Source organism: Mastigoproctus giganteus, chromosome 5 (assembly GCF_048544385.1).
Source record: "Mastigoproctus giganteus isolate SK-2022 chromosome 5, ASM4854438v1, whole genome shotgun sequence".
NCBI lineage: Eukaryota > Metazoa > Arthropoda > Arachnida > Uropygi > Thelyphonidae > Mastigoproctus > Mastigoproctus giganteus.
The window spans coordinates 148,386,887-148,413,028 of record NC_143579.1 but is presented as its reverse complement, the minus strand read 5'-3'; the positions used below and the strand labels follow the sequence as shown (position 1 = coordinate 148,413,028).

General features: G+C 38.0%; 1 protein-coding gene across 1 annotated transcript in view; it reads left to right on the top strand.

Annotated features, from left to right (window-relative positions):
* The first annotated feature begins 5,430 nt into the window (after nt 1-5,430).
* Nucleotides 5,431-26,142, top strand: part of LOC150085759 (uncharacterized) — a 144,388-nt gene continuing 123,676 nt past the window's right edge. The window contains exons 1-3 of the mRNA XM_090374685.1: nt 5,431-5,745; nt 15,340-15,444; nt 16,580-16,689. The gene's annotated coding sequence lies outside the window, so the exon portion shown is untranslated. The remainder of the gene's footprint in view (nt 5,746-15,339; nt 15,445-16,579; nt 16,690-26,142) is intronic.

The window sequence follows — 26,142 nt, the reverse complement described above, 5'->3', positions numbered from 1 at the left end:
TTATTCCCTGCATCCAGTTCTTTTGTGACTACATCATAGTATCCAATCAAATTGGTCAGACAAGACCTGCCCTTAACAAACCCATGCTGTGTCTGAGCTATAACTGAATTCTTGTCCAGATGATCCTGCAGTGCTTCTTTAACCAGTGCCTCCATTAATTTTCCTGGAACCGAAGTTAAACTAACAGGTCTATAATTACTTGTGTCAGCCTTTGATCCTCCTTTGTGAATTGGGGTTACATTTGCACATCTCCAGTCCATGGGTACCTCCCCTGAGTCCAAAGAAGCTCTCATAATTATGGCTAGGGGTTTGCTTACTTCCTTTGCTGCCTCCTTTAATATAACTGGATAGATCCCATCCACCCCGGGTGCCTTTTTTATGTTTATCCTCAACAATTTCTCCTCCACTTTCCTCTCAGTTATTAGAAAGTCATCTAGCTCACTGCCAATGTTTACTTCACCTACGACATTCCCCTTCCTGAATAACTCCTCATGTGTGAATGTAGATGCAAAATACTCGTTTAGATTGTTAGCCACCTGAGCTGGATCCTCAACTGTTGAACCATCAACATCCAGTGGACCAATCTGATTCATCCCTTTCCTTCTTGAGTTTAAATAGGTAAAGAACTCTTTTCTGTTTTTCTTTGCATCCTTTGCCAAGGATTTCTCATAATCTGCCTTTGCCTGCCTAATCTCCTTTGTGACTTGGTTACAGACCAACTTATATCTATCATAGGCTTCCACGTCACCCATTAATTTGTATGTATCCCATGCATTTTTCTTCTCTGCCATATGTCTCATTAGTTCATCTGACAACCATTTAGGCCTGAACCTTGAACAATATTTCTTGGTTGGTATGTAAAGCCTGGTAGCTTCCAAGATTAGTTCCTTGAATGCTTCCCATTTTGAATTTGCTGTTGGTAACATCATCAGTTGGTCCCACTGTATAGAATTTAAATACTGTCTCAGACCAGCATAGTCTCCTTTACGAAAGCAAAAACCCTTCCCTTTACCTCTGATGGTAGTTACCTCCTTGAGTAAATCCCACTTCAGCACACTGTGATCACTGCCACCCAGTGGTTCATTTATCTGCAGATTCCTAATGCATAAAGAATCACTACTGATAATCAGATCAAGAGTATTACTCCCTCTAGTTGCCTCCCGAACATGCTGGTGTAGAAAACAATCATCCAATAAATCCACAAAAGCCTTGCTAGTGTGTGAGTGACCAACCCACAAATTCCAGTCAATATCTGGGAAATTAAAATCCCCCATTATAAGACTCTCTGATTTACTGGCCCACTCTATTTCCCTGTACAGTATCTTATTATACTCATCAGAGTCATTAGGCCTATAGCACACTCCTACTCTCAATTTTGATTTACCTATGCTTATGTCACACCAAACTGACTCAACACTGCACTGTCCAGCGATGTCAACTGGCTTCACTTCCTTGGATTTTATGTGTTTTTTAACTAATAGCATAACCCCTCCTCCCTTCCTATCCTGTCTATCCTTTCTGTAGACGTTGTACTCCCCAAATTCCAGTTCTGCATTCCTTATATCTGTGTGACACCACGTCTCTGATATCCCAACAATATCTGCCTTTGATGTTTTGAGTAATACCTCAAATTCATCAAATTTATTTACTAAACTCCTAGCATTAGTGTACACGCAAGTGTACATGCACCTGTTTCTATTCTTAGCTACCCTAACACAACCCATGTGTTTACTTGTACCGCAATGACTTCCAGCAGTCTCTGAAATATCCTGCATCTTGTTTTTCAGGCTTCTGCTCATTCCAATAGAAGCAGTGCAAGAATCTCTTTCACCTCTGCCCGTGACTACTGTTAATCCATTAGTCTTTGTCTCCCCCCAAGCTAGCAGTTTTCCGACCCACCTAACACTGCCTCGATAGCATCAGCAAATATTCTTGCACCCTTTCTATTTAAGTAACGATATTAGGATGGAATTTGGTCTAGACAAATGGAAGACACATGGTGTGCACATGGGAAATTTACTCAACCGAAACTACCAGCTGCAGACTCGTAAATAGATCGAAGCCATGGCAGAGGGAGAGGCCTACCCAGGGAACACAGTTAAAGCCATAAACACCTATGCAGTCCCAGTGCTAACAAACTCCTTTGTGGTCTTAGATTGGGCGAACACCGAGCTGGAGGATATCGTGAGAAAGACAAGGACAATGATGACCAAGAGCCACCAACACCACCCGAAATCATCTGTGGAGAGACTGACCATTGCCCGGAAGAAGGAGGATGGGGCCTGATAGACATCATAGAGGAATAGAAGATAGCGATTGCTAACCTGCTGTATTACTTCCATAAACACACAGCAGCACTCTATCAGACCATAAGGAAAATAGACAAGCGCTGTATGCCACTCAACCTTAGCGAGGAGTCCCTTACCAACCAGGAGGTACAAACGAAGCTAGAAAGAGGGGCAGAGAAGACACTCCTTGGCAGACACTACAATGATCTACATCAAGATCACATAGATAAAATTGCTTCCAATGCATGGCTCACGAGCGGGACGCTCTTCCCCGAGACGGAACGATTAATGCTCGCCATCTAAGGCCAATTAATCAACACCAGGAACTATAGAAAATACATCGCCAAGGAGCTCAGAGTGTCCGATTACATATATACCGACGATGCCACCTGGCCTCAGAAACAATCCAACACATTACCGCGGGATGCAAAGTGATCACCCAGACTGAGTACATTCATAGACACGACCAGGTAACCAGGATAATACATCAGAGGATAGAAAGGAAATACCAATTGATCGATGAAAGTGTACCGTAATATAAGTACGAACCCCCAGGCTAGAGACCCCAATTCACAAGCTGTACTGGGACCACGCCATAATAATGGATAGGACAATGCCGCACAACAGACCGGATATAACCCTTGTGGATAAGAAGGAAAAGACTAACTATCTGATTGACATAGTGGTATCCAACATTGGCAACCTGCAGAAAACCCATGGGGAAAAAATTCAGGAAGTACACGAACCTATGACTGGAGATCAAAGAGATGTGGCATATGCAACAACTAATGACCATCCCGATCATCGTGTCAACCACAGTTATTGGGCCAAAGACCCTATACAGAGTGTCTCAAAAATATTGGTACAAACGTTTAGGGGAGGTACGTAACATCTAAAGGAATGTGAATCTCATAGGAACCCATAACCGGAAACGTCACGGGAAAGTAGTAGCAGAGGCACAAGAAGCAGAAATGACACAAGACAGGAATTAGTGGCAAACATTTATTTTACATAATATTAACAATGGAAATGGATGCATTTCATAATGTTACAACAGTTGCTCGAAGGTTCCACCATGAGACGCGATGCATGCGTGACACAGACGCAGAATGGATTGGCGAACACGGTCGAACACACCTGGAGTTTCTTTGACAGTAGCAGCAGCGCAGACGAGTCCCGTCACGAGATCCATTTCCGTGTCCACAGGCGATTCATACACAATAGATTTGAGGGCCCCACAGAAAGAAATCAAAGCTCGATAAATCAGGTGAGCGTGGGGGCAAGGCAACGGGTCCACCACGGCCAATCCATCGACGCCCAAAACGCCTATTCAAATGGTCACGAACACACCTTCCATAATGGGCAGATGAAACCAAATGTTGCGTCTCACATTTGCTGGAACATTGTCAAGTAACCCTGGTAGAACTTGTTCAAGAAATATCTGATGTTTAGCGGAGTTCATGAGGGATGGGAACAGGTATGGGCCGACTAAGCAGTCACCGACCATACCTCCCCACACATTTATTGCGAAGCGATGTTGTGCCGCATGAGGGCGCACACCGTGTGGGTTGTCGTGAGCCCTCACATAAGCATTGTGGTGATTGAATAAGCCTCATCCGTGACCAAAACATAGGTTGGAAAATTCAATTCTTGAATAATTTCTTGGAGAATCCACTGCGCAAATGCCACACGTTCAGGAAGATCTTGGGGGAGCATTAACTGAACCCTTTGGAGATGAAAGGGGTGTAAGGAATCGTCATGCCAGACACGGTGTACCCTGCAACGAGACACTGCTAAGGCAGAGGCAACTGCATGTGTGGTGGGAGTAGGATTATTCTGGACTGCATTCAACACACTTTCTTTCCTGGCTGGAGTTCGCGTAGAAAGTGGTCTGCCCACACTACTCCTGTTACCTCTAAATGACCCCTAATCGCACAAATTTTGATGCACACACACGCAAACAAACGGTGGTCCGGTACATGTTTGTCTGTCTGGCAAGCGTTCTCCATAAATTCGTTGAGCGGCTCGTCCATTTCCCTCTGCTACTCCATACACTAGGCGCATGTCTGCCAGCTCACAGTTCGTATATCGATACATGCTCTTTGTGCGGCGACTACTGCTTGAATGAGTAAACTTGAAATTTTCTCTCTCGCGAACTGATGAATAGCGCCGTTATATCGACTTACGGTGACGTTTCCGGTTATGGGTTCCCATGCGATTCACATTCCTTTAGATGTTACCTACCTCCCCTAAATTTGTACTTTTTTTTTTGATACTCCCTGTGTAACAGCCTAGCAGCAATAGGTCTCCCACCGAACACCTACAAGGATCTCCAGAAAGTTGTAAACCTGTAGGACAGTCATAGAGTTTCTCGACCAACAATAACACCAGACATAACAACAACCATTCTGTGTTTTTTGTAGGAATACCCGTCACGAGGTGGAACCCTCAATCAGGGAAAAATAATATTATAGCAATAACAATAATAAAATGATCATGAGCTCGAGTCCAGTCGATGATGTGAGGAATTTTTATGTGGCTTTTTCTCACTCTGGCTGAATAGGTTAGTCTCCGGCGAGGGTAGCATACAATTTTCTCCCAGAAACTCGGGTTTTTCGCCCCGCAAAACAAAAAATCGACTACAGAAAACACGCAATTAATAGCCAGTTATATATGGGGCAATATGGTGTTAGTCGCCGATGCTCCTAAAACCCTACAGAACAACGTAGTCAACTTCCATTTTGGTTATGTAATACGATAGTTGGAAATAAAGTGGTCAAAGTAACTGTTGTGAGCTAAGAATTGGATTTTGGTATTTTTTTATGAGTATGTTTATTTCATAAAGATCTAGAAAAATTAGTAAAAAATGAAACACATGGATAGATATTTATGATGATAAAAACTGGATAGTCCTTTTTATTTTTAGTTGTGCTTCGTCAATTATGCTTGCTTTGAAAATACAGAGTTTATTATCATAAACATATGGTTAAATTTCATTCGCATGAGGTTGTCAGTGTATTTAATTTCATTCTCTATATCGGCTCGTCACATGTAAACATGTTACCGATTGTGGTAACTATCAGCAAACCCTTTCTACATATCTGCGCCGAGGTTTTTCCTGGTCGTTGCTTGTTAAATTGGTGTAGTGCCCCCTCTTTGTACCCCGCATTTCAGATTACTGTGCGTTTCTTTTCTGGCTGTCGAACGAACAGATTCGCCGCCATTTGCAAACTCGGCTCTTTGCGTAGTCAATCCGTAGGCATATATTGCATGTTATGAATATTTGAATCCTCAGTATCTTTAAAATCAGCTTCGTCGTTTGGCATGAAAGGAAATTATAACAAAAATTAATTTCAATAGGACAAAACATGATTAATATTATGACAATTTGTGAAGTTTGATGCCTCTGGCTTTGTAATCTTCGTTGACAATCTTGTTAGACAGTTGAGAAAGACTGGTAAGGAAATATTCCCTTTTATTGTTTGTTGCATATTAGCAATTCTGTTAGCGCAAAAAATTAATTTGAATTGATAGTTTTTTTTTTTTTTTTTTTGCTTGTCATAGATTTGTATTTGGATTCGACTGGTACATAAAGTAAATTTGAGTTATAATTGCTTTTTTTTTTTTTTTTTTTTTTAATTTTCTTCCGTATTAAATTGTCACAGCGAATTATTGTCGAGTGAAGTAATGATATCCATCTCTTGAAAATTCATTGCTTACGTTGCTGTAGATGAAACTACTCTTTAGGCAAGTGGCCATATTTGCTTCTGTGTAGCATATACTTTAGTATGGAATTTTGAAAATGTATGGAATTAATGAACTTGTTTCAAATTGCCCTTTTACACCGCAAAAGGCTTTTGTTAATTGTCATTAATTTTCAGTTTCATTCCACCAATCAAAATTATGATGGTCAAATTGTAAGGTTAGGGAACGAACTCAACTAATAAAATCGAATTGTGCCATGATGGATTGAACTACTTGATATGACAGAATGTTCAGTAATCGTCGTACGCGAACATATTTTTTCACGAAGTGGTGAAAAATCGGTTAGATTGAATTATTTTTAGAAGGTAAATGATAAACTGAGATGGCATCACACATGAATTTTACCCAAATAAGCATCCATTAGCTACATAAAACCTAAGACTTGCACTTGTTAATAACTAAAATCGCCGAACAGTGACATATCACTCATGAGGTTTTGCCCCTGACGAAATGTTGCTTTCGTAATCCATAATGCATTGTATATTTTATTTTTTTGGGTACCAGTGAGCTCAGTAACCCAGGATTATTGGAAAAAAAAAAAAAAAAAGAGATGCATTTAAAAAATTGTTCCACATTAACTTAACTCATCCACTTGGGATTTTTAAACAAGAATATAAGGCGAGTTATATCCCGAAATTCCTCAGCTTTTTTCACATTATTTCCCCCCCCACACAAATTACTTGAGCCCTGGTACCCTGCACCATCTCCACCAGTGGATGATATAAGGGGAACAAAGGGGTCCTCTTACTAAGAAAGGCTAAGTTCTGCAAATTGCAGTTGCTGGAGACCTGTGAGGTGATCTGATTGAGGTGTATAATGCCTTGAATGGGTTTATCACACTGAATTCTGATGGGATTCTTCTGCCTCCTCGGATTATGAACCTGAGGTGTGCGGACATTTGCGTTTAGCCAGCTGGTGGTTAATTGCAGAAACAACCTTCCATCTGTCGTGGAAGTTGATAGCTTAAATAAATTCAGGGAGGAACTGGACAAACTTTTAGAGGGAATGGCTGTGTGAAATTTTTTTTTTCAAGCTGATGCTACGTAAGCTCATACGCTTGCTTTCTTGCATTACATGCCTCTGTTATTACTACTATTAGCAGTGGTAAATGATGCAAGAAAGCAAGCTTAAGCAGCATCAGCCAAAAAAAAAAAACCCACAACTCCTATTTCACCTATTCATTCCCTCCAATCGTTTTTTTAGTTTTCCCTCATGTGTTGTCTGAGAAAGAGGAAGAATCGCATCAGTACTGAGCTTACTCAATCCTTTCAAAGCCCTAAACACCTCAGTCAAATCATTGTACATGTGCCTAGTCTTCAGCTTCTACAGTTTGTAGAACTGAAGCTTTCTTGGTAAGGTCACTCCTTTGTTCCCCTCACCAATCTTTGCTACCTTTCTCTGCACTCATTCTAGAAGTTCCACATCCTTCCTAAAATTATGCCTCTATACCAGTATGTTGTACTCAAGATGTGGCCTAACCATTGCCTTATATGATGGGATAATCATCTCCTTATCCCTGCTAGGAAATTGCTGTATATCATTGACAACACCCCATGAGCTGCTCTGGTAGCCTGTCTGCGCTGCTTAGAAAACTTCATATCTGATTACACAATTATGCAGTAGCATACTGTCAATACTGTTGACCACCATGCCAGCCTCTGTATCATCTGCAAACTTGGACATTATGCCTTCATTAGTATTTTTGATCTTATCTTCCTTCAAGGATTAGGCGATCCGCCTGTTCCGATCATCTCGAAGAGGTCTGCCCATTATCTCTTTTTCCTTGACCCCAACACTGAACCTACAATACACCACTAATAACATTATTCCATGAAGAGCAATGTCCATTGAACCACTGTCTTCTCCGACTCAACCATCCCTTTGTCCATAGCAGAAACGCCGGGTGGGTAAAGTGCCTGCCGAGCAACCCAAAGGTCGCGGGTTTGAATCCCACCTCGGGCTTGGATCAAAGTACTACAGAAACCTTGGGAGGTGCATTATGGCCACAGAAGTCGATGCACCAACAACTACCAAAAAAAAAAAATAGCAGAAACGTGCCCTTAATGCCACACTGCTCCAATTTGTACAGCAGCCTTTCATGTTCAACAGTATCAAAAGCTTTCCTGAAATCCAAGTATATGATATGAATAGTATTTTTTGCATTCAATTCCTTTGTGACTACATCGTAGTATCCAAACAAATCAGTCAAACAAGATTTCCCCTTAACAATTTCATGCTGTCTGAAGTATATTCCAATCCCTTTCTAGTATTTCACTAAACTGGAGTAAGTGTCAAAGGTGTTAATGACACAAGCATTGGTTATTTTTAGAAACAGGTTGCAGTTGTTGACTATTTTTATCATGCTGTTTAGGCAGTAGAATGTGGAATTCAGTCAATACATACAAGCAAAAATACCCTTGACAAGCCAATCTTTGTATTGCAGTGCAAGGGAAATTTGTAGCAAATTATAAAGTGTATTAGGTTTGTTATGCCCATTTATCTTTATTCAGTGAACATGCATAGTATATACCAAATACTGTTTGTATTAAAGTTTTATGTAATTGTATCTTTTTGAAGGTAATGAAATAATTAGTTTGGTAGGTACATATCTGTTGGAGAAGAACCTTGCAGCTCTAGTTGCTTGATAGTGAGTAGAGTCAGTGGGGATTATATTTTACCATTAGCGGAGAAAGGTACAGTGCTCCTAGAGGGGATGATTATTTACTATTAGCAGATATACGTTAGATATCTGCTAATAGTAGATAGATGGATCAATTCCGGTTTAGGCTAGTTTCTTTGAGTGTAATTTTTCTAAAATGATTTCCGCTGCTAATGTAAACAGTGAACACTCCCAACAATTTCCATTGTTGTAAACTTGTTTCAGGGTATGCTTAAAGTTCATATATGAAACTGGACTGTCAGGTAAATTTGAGTTTGGCAGATTTTTGGTCAGAAGATAGCATTTCTAGGAGTTTTGTGTTGCCTTGAACCTATTGTAGGCAATTGCCATTTATGCTCTGACTTGATACATAGATCAGATGAGTTTACAGGTAAACCCTTTTTAAGGTATTAAATGGCTTAAAATGAGTGGTTGTCTTGTGCCATGGTCAGCCAAAATACATGTACTACTGAGTGATTCTTTGACCTCTCATTTTATTAAAGTACAAACTTTAGTATGGTTTTCAGGAAAAAGCAAAGACTTCTTATCTAATAAATTTAATAAATATTACCAGGCTATAAAGTCCTTTTAGGCTATGAAATGTTAGCAGTCCTTGACTATCATTGCTTGTACTGTTCAATTTTTTTCCTTGTATGTCCTAATTATGATTTTATTTCTACAATATAATAACACTGATTAACACAGAAAAGCATTTACTAGACAAACATTTGGAATGAATGGATCAGTGAAATGGGAATGGTGTGTTTTTTTTTTTTTTTTTTTTTGGTGATACTGTATAAACTTGCTTTCTTGCATCGTGTGCCTCTACTAATGCTAAAAAGCACAATTTAGATAGTCTGTTGGGCGTTTTTTTTTTTTTTTTTTTTAATCATTCATTTGCTTGTGTGAATTATCAGACTCATATTCCTGTCTTTCAATGATGTATCCTATTTTTTTGCAATGGTTTGTTCATTTTAAAATGTAAGGCTGGTTGAAGCACTGATCACATCATTTTTCCAAGTCATGTTTCATTGTTGCTAAAGGTAGAAAAACACTATCATGTCACGTGAGCTGACATGAAAACATGTCAAGCGTCAAATTTGTGAGAGCCAAAATTCCCATTTAGTTGTATTGGAAGAAGATTACACAGGTTGTCATTCACTGTACTTCACATGATATGTGATATTGTAGGCTGACTCACGTTTTTATGAACTCACATTTTCTGTTTGAACAGAAATTTAGTGATGGTGTGATAGCATGAGCAGAGGAAAATGGAGGAAATGGTAATAGAAAAAATGAGATTGCATGAGGTGCCATATACTATTAAGTCACCAAATTACCGAGATTAACATGTGGAAAGAAATAGGAAGAGATTTCAAATTAACATAAATCATACATCTTTGTGATTATAATTAATTAATAGACATCTTCAAGTTAGTGTGAGTGACATATGCATATATATGCATGTTTTCTTGTACAATAATAGAAAATTATTGTGAATTTAACATTGTTTAAATGTAAAAGAAATTCTAGGTACAAGGTTTTTTTTTTAATTTTGTATTCTTCCTGTTGCTTTGCTGCCATGGTACTGAACCAGGAGATATAAAATAGTCTTTAAATGTATTTCAAAATTGGAAAGCTTCATGTGTAGCATTTCTTCAAAGGTAACCTAAAATCTGTAGGGTGGCACTAGGTGGTAAAAGTTCTATTTTGGCAGGCATTTCACTTTCCTTGCATAACATATTGTGAATGCAGCACAAAGCAAGCACCACAATGTCAATTGTTTGAGGCTGTATTTCTAAAGGCTTATGAAATACTTTCCCTCGATCAGTTGGTTCATGAGGCTGTCGCAGACATTCTCTCAGATATGCCAGACAAGCTGTGCTTGCTACCTGAGAGTATAAAACGCTGGTGGAAATGATATTCGGGTGACACTCAAGTCAAGTGGATCCAATTTCGGTGAAGTCCGGACAGTCTGTGACAGCCAAATCCTCTGCTTGCACCTTCACGATGGTGGGACTGTTAGTAATCCTGGGTATAAGCCCCATGTACAAGCATACTGTGGGTGACAACCCAGGTGTGAACCAACGTAAGCAGGGGTTGAGGAGTTGTGTCCACACTGCACAGAGGAATGCCGTCCCTCTGTGGTACCAGGCAATACTAGATGGTAGATGACTCTCATCAACCGGTGCAATACCACCACTTTGCTTATTGGAGGCTTGAAGGAGTGGAACCCATGTTTAGTCTCCAGAGCTAAATTCCGGTCTACCCTTCCCCATGTCTTTCATCATGCAGTATGATTGATGTCTTTTGAGGTTATGATGAACACCATGGCGAGATCCAAACTTCCTTACATTTCAAGGGTACAGTTCGCAGGCTGGCTGTTAGTTAGTACACTGGACCGAACCTATTGGTAACCCTCTAGGAGGCTTCCCAATCAGCTAGTGTATAATCTTGCTACCTCTACTCTGCCAGATAGTGACTGGAGAAGATCAGAGTAGTATGTGGGGGGGGGAATTGTCGAGGCCATGTTATGTCAAGGATCTGGGTATATTCTTACCATGTGCTTCCCCCCCCCCATTTTTTCTTACTGTTGAATACACCGTGAATTGTCAAACTAAAAGAGCAAACTTATCTGCGAAAAGATTTAAACCTCCAAAACATTTCCTAGTTCATTTCACAAATATACGTGGTCTCAGTTCTAATCTCAATGATGTCCATTTCCACTTACAGTCTGCCAAACCCCATGTACTTTTTTTGACAGAATCAGTTATCGGTTGATTCAACCACTGCTCATCTCAGTTGCCCAAATTATTTGCTGTATGATTCCTTTCGCCTCAAAGTGGTACTTCTGCATATGTCTGTTCCTATATTCCTTATCAGGGACTTGGTAATTTGGAATCTCCTCTTTTCGATCTTCTCTGGCTTCAAATCTCTTTACCTCATTCTGTCAAATTCATCTGTTGTCTCTACCGTTCTGCCAACTCCACTAGTCACCTGGAGCTCTTTGACTTCCCCTATTTGCAACTTGACTTTCTCCAGTCCAACTTTCCTAACAGCGAGGTAATTTTCCTTGGTGATTTTATGTTCACAACTCCAGCTGGCTTCCATTTTCTAGTCACACAGACCCAGCTGGTCGAGATGCAGAGACTTTTGCAATTACTAATGATCTCGCACAGATTGTTCATTTACCTACCAGAATACTGGACAATCGTAACCATACAGCCAACACGATTGATCTTTTTCTCACAAACAGCCCTTCTAAGTACACGGTCGAGGTGAGTGGTCCTTTAGGCACCTGAGATCACAACTTGGTGATTGTCTATTCTCCAGTGGAGCATAGACAATCCCATGGCTTTATCCCATGGCTGTTCCCATCCTCATGTTGTTTGGCATTTGAAGAATGCAAAATGGGATGACCTGCGAGGTTTCTTTTCCTTGGTCTGATTACTGTTTCAATGAAATTATTCTTGTGGGAATGGAATCCTTTATTCCACACTCCATTTTAAAATCTCGTCCTTTGGTTTTCCAATAAATGTGCTAAGGCTGTTCAAGAGAAGAATGTTGTATATCATAATTGGCTTGTTTCTAATTCTTCAGTTTCATTTTCTGCTTACACCAAAGCTTGCAAAAATTGTAAAACCAATTATTAATCAGTCTAAACTAGATATTGCACAGGGTAAGAGTAGAAAACTTGCTCCTTGCCCTAATAGTAGCCGAGAATTCTGGTCTCTTGCTAAAGCTATTGGCTGCAACTTTTGCCCATCTCTGCTCCCACCTCTGTCAAAACCAGATGGTTTTATTGTCACTTCAGCCAAGGACAAAGTTGACCTAGCATCCTATTTTTCTTCCAACTCATGTTTTGTTTTGGTTTTTATGTCACATGGGCAACTAAGGCCATGATGTGTCCCCAACTCATCTATTGATGATCTTGGTAAATTACCTCCCACCATTCCCGGTACACTCCATTCAATGCCTCCTGTGGTCTTCCATCAAAAGGATGTCAGAAGGATTTTGACGACTCTTGAGACTCCAGGTCCTGATGGTATTTCTCCACTTGTTCTCAAAACCTGTGCTGCTGTACTTAATCCTGTTTTTTGCCACCTATTTTCACTTTCTTATTCCAAAGGTGTTTTTCCTTCTGTTTGGAAATTTGCTCATATCCAGTTAGTTCCTAAAAAGATAATTAGATGGGAGTGACAAATCACTCCCATCCAATTATAATCCCATTGCAATTACCTCTATACTTTCTAAAGTAATGGAGAAATTTATTAACCGCCAACTCTTAAAACTATCTTGAAACCTTCTGTCTGATCAACGATCACCAGATAGATTCTGCCAATGTCGATCCACTGGTGATATTCTTGCTTACGTTGCCCATTTATGGACAAATTTAATGGAAAAGTTTGGGGAAACACAAGCAGTTGCTCTTGATATCTCAAAGGCTTTCAATCATGTTTGGCATAAAGGTCTTCTAAATAAGCTTCCGTCTTATGGTTTGCCAACTTTTTTATAATTGGTTATCCAGTTTTCTCTCTGACCACTCACTGAGGATGATGGTAGATGGCTCTGTGTCTTCTAACTGCTCCGCTAATGCTGGTGTTCCCCAAGGTTCAGTTCTCCCCCCCCACTCTTTTCCGCTTTTATATTAATGATCTTCCATTGACTGGAAACCCTATTCATAGTTTTGCTGATGATAGCACATTGCATTGCACTTTTCAGTTCGAGAAACTTGCCCTGCTCAATCAGCTTGAACATCTTGAATATCCGCTACCAATTCTTTAAATGCCGATCTCCAGTAGGGCAAAAACAACTTAGTCGATTTGAACCCTTCGAAAACTCAGTGCTGTGTTGTTACATCTCACAAAAAGGATACTCCGATTTCTAGGCAAGATGATATATCTCTTTTGGGGTTTGCCCAGACTTCTAAACTCTCTTTATCCCATGGCTTTATCCCTTGGCACAAGCACATTACAAATATTGCTTCCTCTGCATCTAAAAAACTTGGTTTTCTCTTTCACTCTCGGCATTACTTTTCTTCCAAATAGCTGTTCACTCTGTACAAATCACAAATTTGCCCTACTATGGAATATTGTTCCCACATATGGGACGGTGTCCCCAAAACCTCTCTCAGGCTTCTAGATTCCATTCAGAATAGGGCAATTATGTTAATTAATAACTCATTTCTAACAGGGTCTCTCCAGTCTCTGTCTTATAGACTTTCTGCATCTGCTGCATGCCTTTTCTACAGATACTTCCATGGGCACTGTTCTTCTGAATTGGCTTCTATAATTTCCACACTCTCTCTTTGTAAATTACTGAACACGTGCCGCCACCATCCAATATCCATTTAGTGTCCAACTTCAAACTCACAGAACCAACTTTTCATCTTCCTCGTTTATTCATTCAACTGCTGTTTTCTGTAAGAACCTTCCTTCATATGTATTTCCTGAAATATTATAGTCTACAGAAGTTTAAGTCTAATGTAAACAAATCTCCTTTCGTCTTATCAATCTCTAAGCCATGCACGGTACTAAGTACTGTAGGTTGTAATACCTCTCGTTTGGGGTTTTCGTAAAAAAAAAAAAAAAAAAAAAAGAGTTAGAATGCTAAAAGCATTTTCTACTACTTGTTTAGCTCTGGACAATCAATAATTAAGAATTTTCTTAGCCCCATCTCCTACTAAATGATTTTGGCTAAAGGGCAGAAGCAAGTATGTTTTTAACGTGTGGATGTGGCTCATCATTTTCAAATAAGGGAGTGGCAGCAGCAGTAGAGTTGGACTAGAGTTCGTTTTTTTAACTGAAGTTAGAGTTTGAAAGAACACTATTTCTGCCATATGAACTTACTTTACTTGCAATAAATTTATATTCAGGATTTATAAGTGCTAACAGCACAATGGAATGAGCCGCCTTACAATTGTAAAAGGTTGAGCCTGCATTAATTGGGCACTGAATATTTGTTTTCCCTCAATAGCTGCAATGCAGTTTGTATTTAGCTGCTGATTTTTTTCCAAAGCTCTCTCTTCGCTTGGTTCTGGCATTGCAGTGGGTCCCAACTTATGCCAAATGGCATCACACACACACACCCCGATCACTATTTTTCAAACTCTACTGAAATCTAACTGGAAACTAAAAGCTTTCAAAATCTGAAGAAAAGGATGATCTGTGGCAATTCATTTTGTTTGAGTTTTCTCCAAAGAGAATGGCACGTAATATGGCATGATAATAATGTCTCCTACGACCTATTTCACAGTTTTCACTAAACAGTGAAATCGTGTTTCTACCTTATGTTTCTCACATAAGAATGATAAGGCATCTCTGTCGCATAGATATGTTAGGCATATTTTTGAACATTGTTTCAGTAGATGCCTAATCTAAGCATACTTCAGTTTTTTTCTCTTTTTAATCCTTAGCTACTAGTGTTCCATTTGCACAACGCATGGATTGAATAAATGGATATGAATTCACCCACTCCCCATTTAGTTTATTTTGGTGGCTGTGTGTCTGTGTACCCTTAAATTAGTTTTCTGTAACTTTATCTAAATACTTTAAATAAACGCAGGTCATCTGTGTAAAGTTTAGAATCTGTTTATTATTAATAGTCTGAAAATCGTTCATTTCACAGATATTTTGTCCTCTGCTTCTTCAGTAGCTGTAATTCTGCTGTTACACCGTCACAAGAAAAGCCAAAAGGCCAAACTACAGAAATATGAGTTGTTCTTTGGTTCTGGTGAGTTCTCCAGTGATCTTTTGAACCCTTGGATAGTGCTTTTTTAGTAGGTAAGACTAATATAATATATGATTTGAACGTTGTATAGGTTATCTATATATATAAATACTTTAAATTAAAGCACTTCACCTCTGTAAAGTTCAGAATCTATTTATTAATAATAGTCTAAAAATTGTAAATGTTTTGTGGAAGTTTTTTCCTCTTATAAAATTAAAGTGAAATAAAAGCACAGGTGAAGTGCTTTTATTTCAAGTATTGAATATAGATAAAGATAATCATTGCAACTTACTGTTCAAATATTATTTCTGTAACCTTGTTAGTATCAAGTCAGTGGTGCCTTATATGCTGCAGTTAAATAGTCTTAAAAGTTTGCAGACCATCTCTTAGATCGTAAGTTAGTAAATACAATTTTTTCACAAATCTTTTACAATACGAAGGCCAGATTATGGTCTTCAAAACATTATGCTCAACTAATGCAAATTAGGGAACCAGATTTTATAAACTATATAGTGATAATCAAGGAGAAAGGAGAATGGGATGATGAAATAAAGTCAGATGTAGCCTAGTGGTTGAGTGCAGTAGCAAATGTGTGTGCATTTGTTTTTGGTATGAACTTCACACACACACACACACACACACACACACACACACACACACACACACACACACACACACACACACACACACACACACACACACACACACACAATCATGGTTCAAGCCCGTGAGTAAACTTGTGATATCAGTATCTCTAGAGTAGCAGTATTGTCCTTTTTCATTGGTCTGTTGAGTGGTCAGATATGCTCCTTTTTCATTGTCTTCCTTGCCTGTTGGACGCCTACCTTTTGTCTGTTTTTATGGATTTCTTTATCTGAAAGTATATAGATCTTTTATAAAATTATATTATTACTGCAGTTGTCATATAACATAGAAATTCATACATATTACATTTAAAAAAATATAAATTACATACATAATAAACAGAATCCTATAATAACATACAAAATGCATATAAAAAATTCATCTCTATAACATGAGCATTCAATATATAGATCCATCAGTTATTTCTGATTTGTCCAAAAGCAGTATTACGGTAATATAACAGTTTGCTTGTGATATCACCCTAATCATATAGAATGAACTGCCAACTAACCGTAGAAAATTATTGGAAAAGGCTAAAATTGCTTAACAAGAGAAGGAATTATGTTGGAGATTTTTTGTGGAAGGAAAGATATGTCTAACCAGGTAAGCTTACATTTTGTAACTAAATTAGGTAAATTGCTATGATCAATCCTGTTTCTTGATAGTTTTTTTTTTTTTTTTTTTTTTTTATTACTATAGGATTGCAGGGGTATTTCGATGTAGTATTTGAGTGCAAATCAAAATTTAGACATTTTATGTTTGATTTAAATCATGGAGAGATTAAGCCAGTAAGCTTTCAAATAGTTACCTTGGCAGTGTTTGTGATTTTTAAGTGTATAGCAGGTTCATGTATTAGTGATGCTATACAACTTTTAAGTTATTAACAATGCAGCAGATGGTAGTCACAGAGTGCAAACATTTCTCTCCTTGTTCTTGGGGGGGGGGAGCGCACTAATATCAAATACACGTAAATTGGTGGTTTGTTCGATAAATATATGACCATGTTGAAAAAATGCTGCAAGTCAAGTCAAAATGTGTCTCTAATTCTGCTCGGGTATGATAGGAGAGATTATATATGCCAACAAGCTTTGTGGATTAATCAAAGCCTTGAGGAGATGCAAAGCTTTTGGGGGGTTTTAATCAGCATGGTCTGCTCTTGTAGATAGAAGGGAAATATTTTGTAGAGACAGGATTCATGTGAACAAAGGTAGTGCAAGGATTTTTTCCAGTATCATTGAGGATACCCTAACAATTTGGGGGACTGTGGATTGGAGTGGGTGTATAGATTGATGTTTATTTGATATGGATCAAAGTAATGCTTGCCCAAATCTTGTTTGTTGATGCAACAGCTGACATTGGCAAGATGGTCTGAGTTTGTGATGTTTTCCTTTCATTTATTTTTGCAGGTAACAGGATTTAAACTGCATGGGTAATAGAATGGTCTTAATTCCCATAGCAGAACAAACTTGCCTTTGTAATGAGTTTTGCTGGTATTGCACTGCTTTCAGCAGATAATGTTAGCTATATTACTACTATGAAAACTGATTTCATGTACAGGCAAAACAAGGGACAATTGTTTACACGTGTTTTGTTTGCGTAGTGTTACCAGAGACCTTATACTGATGAGGGTGCAGTTAGTTCTGAAACAGGTTCCATAGTAGCCTCATCTTTTAAACAAATGACTGGCTAATCTTTTATAGAGGTCATCTACTTGAAAGTAGTGCAATACTAGGGCAACTCATTGCAAAGGCAAGTTTATTAAGACCATTTATATGAGAATTAAGACCATTTCATTATCGCTGCAATTTAAATCTCTCTCTGGCTGCAAAAAACATTATAGGGCAGGATAGTCGCACAAGCATCTCATAAAAGCACAAATGGCACTTTTATTTGCATAGGGATTCTTAATGGCAAATGCAGTCATTGATATGAATGTCAGATTGCTCTCTTAATATGTACAGATGGTAAAATATGCCAGATTTTATAGAATTTACTGTATTTCTGTTGCAATCTTTTATAAGTTTGTTTAAATAAAAAAATAATTAAGATAATTCATCAAAATGAATTGAAATTCTAGTTTGCCTTCACATCTTGGCATTAGCTAAGATGTGAAGGCAAACGGTGCTTTCCATAATCCAGTTTCATTACTTCGAAATTTCTTGATAATAAGGAACATCCCTTTGATTTTTTTTGAGGAAAAAGAACAACTGCAAAGAACTGATGCACTTTGCTGGAAGAACACCCGATTTTATTATAAAACATCACTTGCAAGGGAAGGCCCTGGTATTGCTTTACTTGCAAAATCAGGTGTCCTTTGTAATTGATTCTACATTTCTAAAGATCACAAAGTCATACCCTATATGAGGTGCAAGCCAGAAGTTTCTGCACTGGCTGCATGGAGTGCTTACTATATGTGGTATAGCAATGTGCCATTAGATACCAGTGTACTAATTAATTCTGAGTTTGTGTGGCTAGTTTTGCACCAATAGACGTGCTGAAAAATTTGTGCCCCATTTGCTGAGTGACAAACATAAACAGAACTGGCTTTGTGTGCACAGGGACTTGTAAGAGTACAGACTGAAAAGGACAGAAACCTCCTTTCCCAGGTGTCAAAGCAGCAATTCTCCCAGTGGAAAAATCGATCATCCAAAAAAGGCAAGGCAGATCAGATAAATATCAAGAGAATGCAGATTTTTTTTCAACAGTGAAGGACTTTCTCACCAGGAGTTCCTTTCTGCGAGGCCAAATTGTAAATCGCCAGCTCGACGGCAGAGTTAACTCGTTTGGCGAAGGATGTCAGGAGGAAACACCCATGCATTTGGCACTTTCAGGATTGCCTTCTTCATTACACCGGTGTTCCAATCCATGTTGCATTGTTGGTTCAGCAGATTTTAGCCAAAAACAAAATGGTGGTGGACCCACATCCTCCCAAACTGCTCCCCCCATCCGTTACTACTTCCTGTTTCCCAAAAAGAAAAATCAAATTAAAATGATGAAGATTTGAAGACTACATTGCGATACAAGCTGAATCACAGAAATTATTGGACAGTATCATGAAACAAGGGGGTTCAAGAGATGCTTAAAACAGTGGGGGAAGCACTGAAATCGATGTATAAATTTGGAGGAGACTACTTTGAAGTGGATAATGCCATTCATGTAGCTAATGTAAGTCTAATGTAAATTAATTTTATTGCTCTAGTCCAGAAACGTTTGGCTTTCACTTCATACTTAGATGGCCTCATTTGAGGAGTTCTCTAAAAAAAACTTGATTACATCTCACTTTGATAAAATACTATCCTGTGTACAAAGTCTAGATAAAAGTATTCAGTGCTGTTGCAGCAGGTTACACAGCACAGAGTCAAGAGCTAGTTTGAAATAGACACCCCAGGGATTCACATCTGGTGAGTATGGGCTTGGCAAACCCAGGGTCCTGAGCTGGATATCATCATTCTTCTCTTTCTTGGTGATTCCCTTCTACTTTTTCTCCCCCCCCCCACTCTCTCTCTCTCTCTTTCTCTCTCTCGCTCTCTCTCTCTCTCTTCTCTCTCTCGCTCTCTCTCTCTCTCTCTCTCTCTCTCTCTCTCTCTCTCTCTCTCTCTCTCTCTCTCTCTCTCTCTCTCTCTCTCTCTCTCTCTCTCTCTCTCTCTCTCAGAGTGAGAGAGAGAATTTTTTTTTTTTTTTTTTGGCTGGTGCAGCATAAGCCTCAGGCTGCCTTGCACCATATGGCTAATAATAATAATAACTTGGAAATGCAGTTTATGGATAGGTTGGGATTTGATCAGTTTTTGAAAGGAATAAATCAAGATATGAGGAGAGTAATATATAAAAATAATTGATCAGTCACTAAGCCTGGCTTAAATGCAAGATTAGGCAAGAAAAAATCTGAAGAAAGGATGTCTGCTCTAGGTACATCTGATATTGACTCGTAAGTAAATGTTTTTAGTTTGCATCTTGTACAGTTGGAGAACAAAACTAGGCAGTGGAGGAACTCTAGAATTTCTCTGGAAATTTTGGAGATCAGAAAGGATTAACAGGAGATCCTCGCCTGATGAGTACAATGAACAACTATACAGAGAAATAGTGGGCCAGTAAATCAGATTATCTAATAATGGGGGATTTTAACTTCCCAGATATTGACTGGGACTTGTGGGTTGGTCACCCGGACACTAGAAAGACTTTATTCGATGATTGTTTTCTACAGCAACACTGTTAGGCAACCAGAGAGAGAGAGTAATGCTCTTGATCAGCAGTGATTATTCGTGCATTAAGAATTTGCAGATAAAGGAACTATTGGGTGGCAGTGATCACAGTGTACTGATATGGGATTTACTTAAAGATATTACTGCCATCAAGGGTAAAGGGAAGGGTTTTTGGTTCTGTAAAGGTGATTACAGTGGTCTCAGACAGTTTTAAAATTGTATATATTGTACTAACTGATGATGTTACCAGCAGCAAATTCTAAATGGGAAGCATTCAAGGAAGTAATCGTGGAAGCTACTAGGTTTTTCATACCAATTTAAGAATTTAGGCCTAAATGTATGTCAAATGAACTGAGACTTGTGGCATAGAAGAAAAATGCATGGGAAGCATATAAATTATCAGCTACACAGAAGCCTATGATCAAGTCACAAAGGAGTTTAGGCAAGCAAAGGCAGATTACGAGAAATATTTCGCAAAGGAAACAATTCTTTAGTTATATAAATCTTTCTTTAGTTATATAAACTCTACAAGGTATGGGATGAATCAGATTAGTCCACTTGATATCGATGGTTCGAATGTTGATGATCCTGCTCAGATGGCTGACAATCTGAATGAGTATTTTGCATCTGCTTTCACACATGAAAGTTATTAAGGGAGTAAAATGCCAGAAGGTTATCAAATTGTAGCAGGGTGCCTAATGATTTTGTAATAACTGAAAACAAAGTGGAGGGGAAATTGTTGAAGCTAAACACAAGAAAGGCACCTGGGGTGGATGGGATCTAGCCAGTTATATTAAAGGAGGGGGCAAAGGAAGTAAGCAAACCCTTAGCCATAATTATGAGAACATCTTTGGATTCAGGGGAGGTCCCCATGGACTGGAGATGTGCAAAAATGTATTCCCAATTCAAGAGTAATTACAGACCAGTTAGGATCATCTAGACCAGTGCTTCTCAAAGTATTTGTGGTGAAAGACCAGTTCCTTTTATTTACAATCCGTCACAGACTGGTACTTTTGGAAAATACAACCGTCGCAAACCGGTAACGGAAGAATTGTTGCTGACTAGGAATGTCCACAACAAACTTCCTGTTCATTGCGGACTGGTAACAAACAGTTTGTGGCGCGGTGCCGGTCTGTGGAACACACTTTGAGTAGCACTGATCTAGACAACACTGCAGTAATGATTCAGACACAGCATGGGTTTGTTAAGGGAAGGTCTTGTCTGAGAAATTCGATTGGATACTATGAAGTGGTTACACAGGAACTGAATGAAAAAAATAATTTTGATATCAATGGATAAAATGGTGGTTGAGTGGGAGAAGACAGAGTGGTAATCAATGGATGCTGCTCTTGGTGGACTAATGTTATTAATGGAGTCCCCCAGGATTCGATGTTGGAGCCACTGTTATTTTGTATATTTATCGGGGATGTTGATGAAGGTATATCAGACTTAATGTTGTGCATATGATACAAAGGTTGGTGTAGTTGTTAATGGCAGTGTGCTATGCCATGGGATGTAGAAAATTTGGGCAGATGGGCTGAGAAGTGGCATCTGAAGTTTAACTTTGACAAATGCAAAGTACTGCATATGGGTAGAAGTAACCCCAGAGAAACGTACCAACTGTGTGGTACTACGCTTAGGGTAGTGGAGAATGAAAGAGACCTGGGGGTAATTGTTCAAGTCAGATATGAAGTTTTCTGACAGTGCAGACAGGCTGCCGGAGTCAGTCATGTGGTTTTGTCAATGATATACAAGAATTTTGCTAGTAGGGAAAAGGTGATTATCCCTTTGTATAAGGCAATGGTCAGGCCACACCTTGAGTACTGTGTACAGGTCCAGGTCTGGAGAACTCATTTTAGGAAGGCTGTAGAGTTGCTTGAGCGTGTAAGAAAAGGGCAACAAGATTGGTGAGGGGAATGAAGGGGGTCATCTTATGTAGAAAGTTTTAAGTTCTGCAAATTGCAGCGGCTGGAGACAAGCACTTGTAAGATATCTGACTGAGGTGTATAAGGCCTTGATTGGGTAAAGCAGGCTCAATTTTGATGGGATCCTTCGTCTTGCTCAGATTAGTTACGAACCTGTGGGGGCATAAATTCAAATTGAGGAAAGACAGTTAGAATAGATTGGCCTTTAGTCAGTGAGTAGTTGATTGCTGGAACAAAAACTTCCATCTGTTGTGGAAATTGACAGCTTAAATAAATTCAAGGAGAAACTGGACAAATGTTTAAAGAAATGGATGTGTGAAATGGTTTTTTTTTTTTTTTTTGGCTGATGCTACACAAGCTTGCTTTCTGCATCACATGCCTCTGCTACTACTACTACCTGCATAAGATCCTATTTAGATAGTAAAAGACAAGTGGTTACATAGATTGATGATTCCAGACAACCGTAAGAACAAATCTCCCTGTGGGAAATATGGACTTTTTGCTGAATCTTGCAGAGTTAACAGAGATAAACAAACCAGCATAGTCTTCTTAAAAAAAAAACATGTACAATAGAATTCCTTAGGAGAGTGGCCATGCCATCAAGCAGTGAAGGTATTTTTTCTGATTCAGTATAATGAATCAGATGGTGACTAAAGAATGTTAACAAACATGGACAGAGAATAATGAGAATCAGTGCTGTATTGAAGAAACCATCTCATGATGAAAAAAAAAAAAATTTTGCAATTGTTTTATGTTGAAAATTGAAGTTGTTAATTACCCTTATTTGTTAGATACTGGAGTGTAGTGTTCTTTTATATCTTTTAAGCTTTTGGACATGCTTAACATTGAATTTGCAAAAAGAATTCTGCTTGAATTTGAAGAGCCAGTTTGTTTCATCAAGGTAACTTGTCTAGTACATTTGTAAAATACTCAAATTTTAAAAGAAGTTTCATTCCTAATAGCATTATAAAGATAGAGATGTTGTTTCTTATGTGGTTTCACATCTTGTTTGGAGAAGATGTCATGAATAAATTTAGAGCAAACAGACTTTGCTAAGAAGAAGAAAAAATTTTAGACGAGAAAATTCCATTTTGGGAACTTAAAAAAAAACCAAAACTTGCCATGTATTATCCTCTTGATAATACATAGTCGAAGTCATCTTATCAAGATGACTTCGATTCAAGTTCATGATGGAAAAAGCTTAGTGAAGGCTGGTATGCCGAAATGATAGATTGCACAGCAGCAAGACTCTCACACTTCTGATATAATCAGAGTTACTTAGGAGATCCCATTTTATTTGAACAATCGGGAACTATTAAGAAAAAGGAGTCTCAAGAAAACTTTGACTTGAGAGTTTCTTTTAAGTCAAAGTGTAAACAAGGAGGTGCTCACATGAACAGAGTAACAATAGTGAAGGAATGCAAGCGTTTTCACAAGTGTTGCAATCCACTATTCTCAGCTGTGCAAGCATTAGCAACACTTTAATTCCCCTAATGGAAAACTGCCCAAAGAAGGGAGAAGAGCCCAAACACAAAATGTACATGTCCCAATGGTTTTATTTAAAAAAAAAAAAATTAAATATATACATTATCATTATAAAGAAACAAACTGTTCTTAAATAGATTGAAAATGTAGAGCAGCATTAAAAAGTGACCAAGTTTTTCTTGCCGATTAAAAGGTTTTAAAAAGGGAAAACCTTGGGGAAAGGACTGTACAGAGGTAATTGCAGTGATAGAGCAGTCTTCTTGTTTCTAATTCAAGAGTTAGGCAAGTTATTTTTTACATCTGTGCATGGGGAAGGGAGGTTAAACTTCTCTGAAAATGGCTGATCTAATGAACTAGCGTTAGAAGTTAATTCTGAAGAAGAAACTTCATGAATCAAGTTATTCAAAGTGTCTGAATGGATCAAATGTTTTTCTTTAAAGTTTGAATGAATTTGTGAAAATGATTCAAGTTCATGTGAGTAATATTAGTTTTAATAACTTAAGGTGGCTACCAAAAAAACGTTGGTTTAAGAATTAAATAACTTTCTCTTGTAAAAGAACCTGTATTCTGTAGTGTAAACTTGTAAAGAATGTGACATATTTTATCTTATTGTAAAATACATCCAGAATTCATTTTTATAAAAGTTGTCATTTGCTTTATTTACCTTTTTGGGACAGACAGTACTTTTTAAGATGAAAACCGAGTGATGCTAGGGCACCCAAAATTAACAACAGTCTGGATTTTATTTGGTTGCAAATCATTAAATTATATGATTAATAATTAATTATTAATGTAAATTAATATAAATAATATAAATTAAATTATTAAATTAAATCATTAATTGCAAATTATATAAAATTTCTTATTTAAATGTAATGCATGAATTTAAGTAAGTTGTGCAGTTGATTGCTCTATACCAGGGATGGGCAACAGCCGGCCCGCGACGATGTTGAATCCGGCCCCCTCGGTAAATGCATAAATATAGAAAATCCATACCTGACTACACTCGCCATAAACGTTCGGCTTAATTCGGTTCAATTGGGAATCGCGGCCAGTACAACAGTAACCAAGTGATTCTACGCAGCGTCAAAGAGTTATTTCCTAATTATTATTGTAGCATCGATCGAACGAAGTTCCTTTGGGTTTGACTTCTTATTGAAAAAAATGATATTGGTGCAAGATATTTTATGTTTTATGCCTTTTCTAATTATTACAATTTTTAATTTAATATAATTTATAGCCCATAAAATGAGCCAATTAAAAAAAAAAAGAAATTGATGCCGAATGCCGCATTTTCAATGGTAATTGGACATTCAGATATTTTTTTTAAAAATACATTAATAATTTGGTAATTCAAGTAATATAACATTTTTTTAGGTTCTGATTTTTTTTATTAAATCGTTCAATCTATTCCGGCCCGCACCATGATGCGAAAATTTTTCGGCCCGCATCATGATACGAAAATTTCATTCGGCCCGTTGACGAAAAAAGTTGCCCACCCCTGCTCTATACTCTGCTTGTCCAACTGTTTATATGTAGACATATTGTTCCACTTGTGTTGTTTTATTTATAACATTGCTTTATTTCAAAAACAATTATTTTAAGAAATTAAAATGATTTTTAAAAAAAATTAAAAATTATTATTAGGACCTTGTTTTTGATATTTTTGATCTTAATATACAATACTGTGTTAGAATTAAAAATAAAGGTTTGAATTTTACTCATTGTGAACTATTTTGATCCCCCCACCGAAGAAAAACTGGTTAGGGAAGTAGACAACCACACAGTCACTATTTATGTGCCTGCCAGAGGGTAAATGCATGTCCATCTTTCTTGATTTTAGACTCCAAGTAATCCACTGTACAACACTGTACAATGAGCAACAACTAATCAGATCAATGATACTCCTGTCACAATTGCAGGTAATAAATCTTCCAAAGGCAGATAAATGATGAGCGACAGGAATTTTCAAAGCCAAAGAGCAACCTACATGATATACCATAATGTGGAGTAATCAGATCCCACCTGATATTAGGGATCAACCTGTTGCACTGTACTGGATAAAACCAATACAGGCACTCCCCAACTTACATAATATTTGACTTAACATAAATTCAACTTTACGTAAGTTTTTGCTGGCTAGTGCAAAGTGAAAAAAAATATGGAAACATATTTTGCGTCCCTTAGGAATAAATGGAGGTATATTGAAAATATAATGTGAACCCAGTAGCACATTGTCTCTCTCTCTTTTTTTTTTTTTTCGTAATTTGTTCCAAGACCTCAGAAGTTGAAATTTTCGCTATATAACTAAGCTATTTATCTCTTTAAAAGATCCAGTTTTATATAAATTTATGTCAAAGCACAACACAAAAATCACTTTTACTAAAGGATGCAAAAACAAAACACATGGCCAACACGTTTACAAATGCCGCTATTGAGGAAGGGCT